This window comes from Silurus aristotelis (genome assembly GCF_946808225.1).
Source record: "Silurus aristotelis genome assembly, chromosome: 24".
Classification (NCBI taxonomy): Eukaryota; Metazoa; Chordata; class Actinopteri; order Siluriformes; family Siluridae; genus Silurus; species Silurus aristotelis.
In genome coordinates, this window is record NC_139597.1 from 13,095,815 (window position 1) to 13,107,143 (window position 11,329).

Here is an 11,329-nt window from a genome sequence, read left to right on the forward strand (position 1 = left end):
ATATAACAGGTCTTTGTATTGATTTGCAGTGACTTTTCTCTATAAGGGCACAAGTAGACCCAAACCACACTAGACAGCTCTACAGCAAAACAAAGAATCTGTAATTGTTTTCTTCTTTTAACCTGTGATTTATCTGTATGTTCACCTAATTAGCTTTTTCAATAATCAATAATCGTTAGTGTTGTTTGCGCAAAGTTGTTGAAACATCATATATGGAGCAAACAGTTCTTGCTATCGGTGTTTTGAATATGAAAATTGCATTTAGTTTTTTAAGTGGAAAGTTAATTAAATCAGAGACTGAATGCCCACAAATAAAAAATTATATAAAAAATATATTCTATGCTTTGGATTCTCTATGTACTCTCTGACAAACTACAATGTTCACAGATGAATTAATCGAATAATTAATCTATACTACTATTAAAATTAATTAAACAGGCCTATTTTATGCCATATTTCCTGCTACATTTGTCTTCAATAGACAGATTTTAACATCTCATTTTAATAGCAATAGTTGAGTATGAGTGGATTATATGAATCTCCTGCGAAGGCCACAGATACAATAAAACAATAACTACTCGGAAAAGTCTTCATAAAAACTTTAGTAACCACTCTTGATGTATATGTTACTTTGTGTATTGTTGGAGTATAAATTGAAAGCCATGAACTAAAAATAATCCTTTTTTAAATCTTTTGCTCATTCAAGGAGTACCAAATAAGTGATTAGTTTTAGGTTCATTAATTATGGTGGGAGAGAAGTTTCTAAATCCAGTTCTTCTTTAGTCTTCATAATCTAGTAGGATGATTAATTGCATTACCCACATGTGGTGAATAGAACTGGTGGTCTAGTGGTTAGTATGCGACGCTCTCACCGCTGCGGCCCGGGTTCGATCCCCAATCAGGGAACCAACCCCAGCCATTAGGGTTGTAGTTCCAGTGCACTCATAGTGCTGGTCCTAAGCCTAGATAAATGGGAAGGGTTGCGTTAGGAAGGGCATCCAGCGCAAAAACACGTGCCAAATCGAACATGCGGATCATGAATACGTATGATCCGCTGTGGCGACCCCTAATGAGAGAAGTCGAAGGAAAGTTAGTGTAGAACTACAACATTTAATGAACAATTATAAAAACAGCTTCCTCTACAGGTCAAAACCTGAAGTACTACAATGAACTAATATTACAAAAAAATACACTATATTGAAAAAAGTTTGTGGACACCTGACCTTAAGTTTTTTTTTTTTTTCCCACATTTTGTCCATGAAATTATTTTCTGCCAGGTGTGTAATACAAATAGCTGGTAAGAAACACTAATTTCTCATTATTGCATTGTCATGCAGTCTCATTGTTTTCATTTATATAAATATCTTACATTTTATGAAACACTATATGGACAAAAGTATTTGGACACCTGACTTTTCAAGCCATTTGTGGTACTTTCTCCAAACTGTTTCACAAACTGTTTACAAACTTTAAGGCACACAATTACAGTGAGGAAAAGAAGTATTTGAACACCCTGCTATTTTGCAAGTTCTCCCACTTAGAAATCATGGGGGGGTCTGAAATTGTCATCGTAGGTGCATGTCCACTGTGAGAGACATAATCTAAAAGAAAAATCCAGAAATCACAATATATAATTTTTTAACTATTTATTTGTATGATACAGCTGCAAATAAGTATTTGAACACCTGTCTATCAGCTAGAATTCTGACCCTCAAAGACCTGTTAGTCTGCCTTTAAAATGTCCACCTCCACTACATTTATTATCCTAAATTAGATGCACCTGTTTGAGGTCGTTAGCTGCATAAAGACACCTGTCCACCCCATACAATCAGTAAGAATCCAACTACTAACATGGCCAAGAACAAAGAGCTGTCCAAAGACACTAGAGACAAAATTGTACACCTCCACAAGGCTGGAAAGGGCTACAGGGAAATTGCCAACAGCTTGGTGAAAAAAGGTCCACTGTTGGAGCAATCATTAGAAAATGGAAGAAGCTAAGCATGACTGTCAATCGCCCTCGGACTGGGGCTCCATGCAAGATCTCACCTCGTGGGGTCTCAATGATCCTAAGGAAGGTGAGAAATCAGCCCAGAACTACATGGGAGGAGCTGGTCAATGACTTGAAAAGAGCTGGGACCACCGTTTCCGAGGTTACTGTTGGTAATACACTAAGACGACATGGTTTGAAATCATGCATGGCACGGAAGGTTCTCCTGCTTAAACCAGCACATGTCCAGGCACGTCTTAGGTTTGCCAATAACCATTTGAATGATCCAGAGGAGTCATGGGAGAAAGTCATGTGGTCAGATGAGACCAAAATAGAACTTTTGGGTCATAATTCCACTAAACGTGTTTGGAGGAAGAAGAATGATGAGTACCATCCCAAGAACACCATCCCTACTGTGAAGCATGGGGGTGGTAGCATAATGCTTTGGGGGTGTTTTTCTGCACATGGGACAGGGCGACTGCACTGTATTAAGGAGAGGATGACCGGGGCCATGTATTGCGAGATTTTGGGGAACAACCTCCTTCCCTCAGTTAGAGCATTGAAGATGGGTCGAGGCTGGGTCTTCCAACATGACAATGACCCGAAGCACACAGCCAGGATAACCAAGGAGTGGCTCTGTAAGAAGCATATCAAGGTTCTGGCATGGCCTGGCTAGTCTCCAGACCTAAGCCCAATAGAGAATCTTTTGAGGGGGCTCAAACTCTGTGTTTCTCTACGACAGGCCAGAAACCTGACTGATCTAGAGAAGATCTCTGTGGAGGAGTGTTTGGAGGAAGAAGAATGATGAGTACCATTCCAAGAACACCATCCCTACTGTGAAGCATGGGGGTGGTAGCATCATGCTTTGGGGGTGTTTTTCTGCACATGGGACAGGGCGACTGCACTGTATTAAGGAGAGGATGACCACTGTGTCCATGTATTGTGTCCATGTATCCAGGTTTACTGGATGGATTCATGCTGGTTCTGACTCTACTGTCATGTTCAGTTTTTTCAAAGTTTCGTTTCTTTTGTTGAGCCGATGGCCAATGTAGCCTAAGATTCCTATTCTTGGCTGAGAGAGGTGGAATAGGATATTGTCTCCTGCTGTTGTACCGAATCCAAATATGATGTATTGTGCATTCTAGGTTGCTTTTCTGTACACTATAGTTGTGCCTAAGTGTAGATATTTGTATTACTCAGGTTTTCCTGTCCGTTTGAATTACATGACCATGTATTGCGAGATTTTGGGGAACAACCTCCTTCCCTCAGTTAGAGCATTGAAGATGGGTCGAGGCTGGGTCTTCCAACATGACAATGACCCGAAGCACACAGCCAGGATAACCAAGGAGTGGCTCTGTAAGAAGCATATCAAGGTTCTGGCGTGGCCTAGCCAGTCTCCAGACCTAAACTCAATAGAGAATCTTTGGAGGAAGCTCAAACTCCGTGTTTCTCAGGGACAGGCCAGAAACCTGACTGATCTAGAGAAGATCTGTGTGGAGGAGTGGGCCAAAATCCCTCCTGCAGTGTGTGCAAACCTGGTGAAAAACTACAGGAAACGTTTGACCTCTGTAATTGCAAACAAAGGCTACTGTACCAAATATTAACATTGACTTTCTCAGGTGTTCAAATACTTATTTGCAGCTGTATCATACAAATAAATTGGTAAAAAATTATACATTGTGATTTCTGGATTTTCTTTTTTAGATTATGTCTCTCACAGTGGACATGCACCTACGATGACAATTTTAGACCCCTCCATGATTTCTAAGTGGGAGAACTTGCAAAATAGCAGGGTGTTCAAATACTTATTTTCCTCACTGTATATAGGATGCATCCAGAGACATCCAATATAATTGTGTGCCTTTAAAAAAAAATATTTATATAAATGAAAACAATGAGACTGCATGACAATGCGATAATGAGAAATTAGTGTTTCTTACCAGCTATTTGTATTACACACCTGGCAGAAAATAATTTCATTCAATTATCAGCCTTCACTCTTCTATTTGCCAAATGTCAACATTAATTATCTCTAAATCCCTTCTCATATTTCACCCTAATCCTTATAAGTGATGTATTGTGTAGGATTGGTAAGTGCTGTTATAAGATTTCCTGCTGTTTCCTGTTCACACACACAATTGGCTTTGGCAGGTGCAATTAGAAAAGAACTGCTGATTATAGCATCTGACCAACCATTTTAATTAGGCAAGACCAAGAGATCTGAAATTTCATTAAAACCTTGAAAGTATGCATCATTAGCCATTTGGTAAATGTTTAACTCTAGTTCTAGCAAAAGTTTAAGCTCTATCATCCCTTCTAAGTGTTTTGTCCACCAGGAGGTGGCACTGCTTTTTCACAAAAGGATAATGAATTTACATTTATGCCAAAATACATTTACATTTATGGCATTTTGTATACACTCTTAAACAGAGCAAATCACAATGATCATCTTTACCACAGAGCTACCATCTCCCTCTATGAATGGCACATGAGAGAAGATTGTGATGATTGCTGTAAATGTTCCATGTCTAAACAGGTTCACCTCAAACATCAATACTGAAAAGATCAAACAATTAGAATTAGAAATCTAATTTATTAGAATCATCTCATATTGACTAATGATATTATGCGTCTCATTAGAAAGATTTTTTCTTGCATGTGTGACACAATAAAATCTTATTTCAAAAATATTTTTTGAATAGATCCAATAAAAGATGTCATTTCCGTAGCGCTTGGCAGCAGCTCTTGGATCAAGAATAAAGCTAATTTAATTGCCATATAGAAATCTAGACTTGGTGGCTGCAGTGCACCACTGTAGAGAAGCACTGGTCTGCTTATTCATCGAGTTTTATAAAGTTTTTATATAGTTTATATATAATCACACCTGGAACCCAGCCATTAGGGGGGCACAAGCCAGTGCACTCTAAGTGCCGGTCCCAAGCCCGGGTAAATGGGGAGGGTTGCGTTAGGAAGGGCATCCAGCGTAAAACATGTGCCAAATCAAATATGTGGATCACAAATGAGAATTTCATACCGGATCGGTCGAGGCCCGGGTTAACAACGACCGCCACAGGTATCGTTAGCCGACAGGGTACCGGTGGAAATTGGGCTACTGTTGGCCGAAGGAGGAGAAGGAGAGGAGGAAGACGTCTACAGAGACGGCGGGAAAAGGAGCAGTGTAGGAGAGTAGAGGTTCGGGTTGGTACTTTAAATGTTGGTACTATGACGGGTAAAGGGAGAGAGGTAGCTGATATGATGGAGAGGAGAAAGGTAGATATGCTGTGTGTTCAGGAGACCAAGTGGAAAGGGAGTAAGGCCAGGAACATTGGAGGTGGGTTTAAACTGTTTTATCATGGTGTGGATGGAAAGAGAAATGGTGTAGGGGTGATTCTGAAGGAAGAGTACAGTAAGAGTGTAGTGGAGGTGAAGAGAGTTTCTGATAGGGTAAGGATCGTGAAGGTGGAGGTTGAAGGAATGATGATAAATGTCATCAGTGCCTATGCTCCACAAGTTGGCTGTGAGATGGAGGAGAAGGAAAGATTCTGGAGTGAATTAGATGAAGTGGTAGATGGTGTACCTAGGAAAGAACGATTGGTGATTGGGGCAGACTTTAATGGGCATGTAGGTGAAGGGAACAGAGGTGATGAGGAGGTGATGGGTAGGTATGGTTTCAAGGAGAGGAATGTGGAAGGGCAGATGGTGGTAGATTTTGCTAAAAGGATGGAAATGGCAGTGGTGAACACGTATTTTAAGAAGAAGGAGGATCATAGGGTGACGTATAAGAGTGGAGGAAGGTGCACACAGGTGGATTATGTTCTGTGTAGGAGATGCAACCTGAAGGAGATTGGAGACTGTAAGGTGTTGGCGGGGGACAGTGTAGCTAGACAGCATCGGATGGTGGTCTGTAGGATGGTTTTGGAGGCGAAGAAGAAGAGGAGGAAAGTAAGGATTGAAAGAAGAATAAGATGGTGGAAACTGAAGGAGGAAGAGTGTAGTGTGAGGTTCAGGGAAGAGGTCAGACAGGGGCTTGGTGGTGGTGAAGAGGTGCTGGATGATTGGGCAACTACTGCAGGAGCGATGAGGGAGGCAGCTAGAAAAGTACTTGGTGTGACATCTGGAAATAGAAAGCAAGACAAGGAGACGTGGTGGTGGAATGAGGAAGTGCAGGAGAGCATTAGGGGAAAGAGGTTGGCAAAACAGAAGTGGGATCGACAGAGTGATGAGAAAAGTAGGCAGGAGTACAAGGAGATGCGGCAGCAGGTTAAAAGGGATGTGGCGAAAGCCAAGGAAAAGGCATATGAGGAGCTGTATAAGAGGTTGGACACTAAGGAAGGAGAAAAGGATTTGTACCGATTGGCCAGGCAGAGGGACCGAGCTGGGAAGGATGTACTGCAAGTTAGAGCAATAAAGGATGGAGAGGGAAATGTGTTGACTAATGAGGAGAGTGTGTTGAGAAGATGGAGGGAGTATTTTGAGCAGCTGATGAATGAGGAAAATCAGAGAGAGAGAAGGTTGGAGGATGTGGAGTTGGTGAAGCAGGATGTAGATAGGATTAGTAAGGAGGAAGTGAGAGCAGCGATTAAGAGGATGAAGAATGGAAAGTCGGTTGGACCAGATGACATACCAGTAGAAGCGTGGAGATGTTTAGGAGAGATGGCAGTGGAGTTTTTAACCAGATTGTTTAACAGGATTCTGGAAGGGGAGAGGATGCCTGAGGAATGGAGAAGGAGTGTGCTGGTACCGATCTTTAAACATAAGGGAGATGTGCAGACCTGCAGTAACTACAGGGGAATTAAGTTGATCAGTCACACCATGAAGTTATGGGAAAGAGTAGTGGAAGCCAGGCTGAGAGAAGAGGTGACCATCTGTGAGCAACAGTATGGTTTCATGCCGAGGAAGAGCACCACAGATGCCTTATTTGCTTTGAGGATGTTGATGGAGAAGTATAGAGAAGGACAGAAGGAGCTGCATTGTGTATTTGTGGATTTAGAGAAAGCGTACGACAGGGTGCCGAGAGAGGAGTTGTGGTATTGTATGAGGAAGTCAGGTGTGTCAGAGAAGTATGTGAGGGTGGTGCAGGACATGTATGAGGACAGTGTGACGGCAGTGAAGTGTGCAGTAGGTACGACAGACTGGTTCAGGGTGAAGGTTGGACTGCATCAAGGATCGGCCCTGAGCCCTTTCCTGTTTGCAGTGGTGATGGACAGGTTGACGGACGAGGTCAGACAGGAGTCTCCCTGGACTATGATGTTTGCAGATGATATTGTGATTTGTGGTGAGAGTAGAGAGCAGGTTGAGAAGAGCCTGGAGAGGTGGAGGTATGCGCTTGAGAGAAGGGGAATGAAAGTCAGTAGGAGTAAGACAGAGTACATGTGTGTGAATGAGAGGGAGGGCAGTGGAGTGATGCGGTTGCAGGGAGAAGAGGTGGAGAAGGTGGAGGAGTTCAGGTACCTGGGGTCAACAGTGCAAAGTAATGGAGAGTGTGTTAGAGAAGTAAAGAAAAGAGTGCAGGCAGGGTGGAGTGGGTGGAGAAGAGTGACAGGAGTGATTTGTGATAGTAGGGTATCTGCAAGAATGAAAGGGAAAGTTTATAGGACTGTGGTGAGACCTGCGATGTTGTATGGATTAGAGACAGTGGCATTGAGTAAAAGACAGGAGATGGAGCTGGAGGTAGCAGAGCTGAAGATGTTAAGGTTTTCGTTGGGAGTGACGAGGATGGACAAGATTAGAAATGAGTTTATTAGAGGGACAGCACATGTAGGATGTTTTGGTGACAAGGTGAGGCAGGCGAGATTGAGATGGTTTGGACATGTGCAGAGAAGGGACACAAATTATATTGGTAGAAAAATGCTGAAGATGGAGCCACCAGGTAGGAGGAAAAGAGGAAGGCCAAGAAGGAGGTTCATGGATGTGGTGAGGGAAGACATGCAGGTAGTTGGTGTGAAAGAGGCAGATGTAGAGGACAGGGTGGTATGGAGACGGATGATCCGCTGTGGCGACCCCTAATGGGAGCAGCCGAAAGAAGAAGAAGATAATCACACCTGGGGCATATAAGGATGGCATGACACACTATAAAGGCAAAAAGCAGGTTGTGGAAGATACATGGCAGGTTTACTGTATGGATTCATGCTGGTTCTGACTCTACTGTCATGTTCAGTTTTTTCAAAGTTTCGTTTCTTTTGTTGAGCCGATGGCCAATGTAGCCTCAGATTCCTATTCTTGGCTGAGAGAGGTGGAATAAGATATTGTCTCCTGCTGTTGTACCGAATCCAAATATGATGTATTGTGCATTCTAGGTTGATTTTCTGTACACTATAGTTGTGCCTAAGTGTAGATATTTGCATTACTCAGGTTTTCCTGTTCGTTTGAATCAGTCTGCCCATTCTCCTCTGAGCTCTCTCATCAACAAGGCATTTCCACAATTTCCACAACAAGGCATTTCCACAAACTTCCTCTCACTCAGTGTGTTTTTTTTTTTTTGTTTTGTTTTTTTGTAGTCATTCTCAGTTTCTGGAATACTTAAGTAAACCGTATGACACCAGCAACTGTGTTACTGAGAAAGGATTTGCCATTCTGATGTTTCACATGGATCATTGACTAAATGATCTTACATGGAAATAATCATGGAAACTTTTCTTCTAACCAGACAGACACAAAAGCCAAATAGTAACACCACCCAATGAGCAATGCAGATACATTTTCTATAATTACAGAGGCTCTGCGGAAGTGACGATGGAGTAATCTGAGTAAGTTTAATGGGACAGGTGTATAATAGGAAAAATGTGTTGCAAAAATAGTTACAGTCAACCCTGGCCAAGACCACTCTGGATCTGGCAAACAATAATGTTTCCAGTTGGTTTTTGATGATAGAGTACTGTCTAACACATCAATCCAGAAACTTCTATAAATGTTTGGCTTCATTGAGAGCTGGTGAATGTGAAGCTCACAGAATAGTACTGAATCAGTACCAGTACCAATCCACAATGAATGGGAAATTGGTTATCCTAGAACATACCACTATAATTACAGGATTATTTACTGCATTTGGCAGGCACTCTTATGCTGAGTGACCTACAGAAGTTCTTGGAGGTCTCTAGCATTAAATATGTCCACATACATTTTTCACTAGATCAGGGTCTAAGAGAGCTATCAATCTAAAAAGCCATGATGAGATGAGGAGAGAAGTGTGAAGCACCATCTCCAAAACAAAAGAAACCTGTACTACCACCCCTGCCAGTTTCTTGTGAATATCCATATCTCAATAGGGATGGATATGTCTACGAATGTTTTTCATCATAAGATTCACGCTATCTAAGAGGTCTTTGTATTGATTAAAAGTGACTGTTCTCTATAAGGGGAAAGGTAGACCCAAACCACAGCAAAAAGCTTTACAGCAAAACTGAGAGTCTGTTGTTTTCTAGTCTAGCAGGTAGCTCTCAAACAGGGGGAGGGAGAAAAAGATCAGACATAGTCTCAGATAAATGTTTGTACAGTAGGCATCTCATATGTCATGACCTCTTCATAAAATTTGGGCTATAAACTCATGAGGCATGTGGCTTTCAACCAGTACTTTCTGGATTGCTGATTTCATGTATTTATTTATGAAATAAAAGAAAATTCCAATGCAGGAAATTCATATTCAAGGCACTTCATCATCTATACCATAATTATTTTAGCTATATTAACTCTGAATGATGGACAGTAAAGCCCTAAGTGTATTCTTTCTAAAGATCTAAAATGTGTACGTAGCCCACTTTTGTCTGGAACTGTTAACATTAAAAGTAAGGTGAGTCCCAAAAGTGGTGACGAAGACTTGTCACATATCTGTATGACCCCATAATTAGCTTGTTCAAAAATCATTGATGTTTCCACAGTGCCAAAGCTGTTGAAACACTGTAAAGCATACCATTTTTGCTATCTGTGTCTGAATATGCAGTATTTAAGAGGAAAGAAAATGTTAGGAGATAACTAAATCAGAGATGGAATGCACACAAATAATAATATTATTTGCTCTTGTTTTTCTATGATAAAGTTCAATGTTCACAGATGCATTCATTTAAAAATTATCAACCTGTAGCATTTCGAAAAGATTTATTTTTATTTTAAGTAATCTGCATCTATTGTGTGCTTGTCCACCAGGAGGCACTGCTTTTTCACACAAGGATAATGAATTCCACGTAAGAGATATATAGTAATATACAGTGTACCCAGTGTGAAACTTGGTCATATAAATGACATGACACACTATCATGCTGGAAGACGCTGGATGGATTCATGCTGGTTCTGATTCTACTCTTTCGTCCGTTTTGGTGAGGCCAATCTAGCCTCAGATTCCTATTCTTAGCTGACAGAGGTGGAATATGATATTGCCTCCTGCTGTTGTATCAAATCCAAATATGATGTATTGTGCATTCTGGGTTGCTTTTCTGGACATTATAGTTGTGTCTAAGTATAGATATTTGCATTACTCAGGTTTTCCTGTCAGTTTGAATCAGTCTGCCCATTCTCCTCTGAGCTCTCTCATCAACAAGGCATTTCCACAATTAGAACCTCCTCTCACTAAGTGTTTTTTGTTTTGTTTTTCAACACCATTCTCAGTTACTGGAATACTCAAGCCATCCATATCGTACCAACAACCGTGTTACTGAGAAAGGATTTGTTTTTGCTATTCTGAGTTTTGATATGAAACAGTAACTAAATTTTTTGGCCTGTATATATACATAGATAACTGAACTATTTCATAAATAAACAAATGTACACAATATACACGTGTTCCTAATAAAGGTGAATAGGTTTACAGTGTGTGCAAATAAATAGAATAACAATACCAGCATAATTATGAATATTATCTTATATATGTACAATAGATGGGATTTTGTTTTGCATTTTCCACCATTCTACAGGAATTTATCAGCTATGAAAAATAAGTTACATTATTTCAATACAACAATATGGCCCATATAAAGAAGGTTGAGTGTGATAGTGTAGGTTATGTTAAAAATAAATAAATAGTGGGCCTACAGTCCTTTTCTTTGTCCACTTTTGTAATTTGGACTAGGAACAGACATGATATAAAACCTCCCATGTGGTTTACTACCACATGGGAGGAAAGAATAATTGGCAGTATAACATGAAGTCAGCATTTTTGTAAGATAAATACAATATAAACCATGGAAACTGACCAGTGCAAATACTTTTTTTTTTCATTTACATGATCCATGTCCAGCATCTGTGATTTAATGGCATTCTGTATGTATGAATGTTAGTTTCATAGTCATTTTTTGATTACCAGTGTAGGATTCAGTTTATTAAACAAATGTTTTTAAAGGCATCGGACAAACA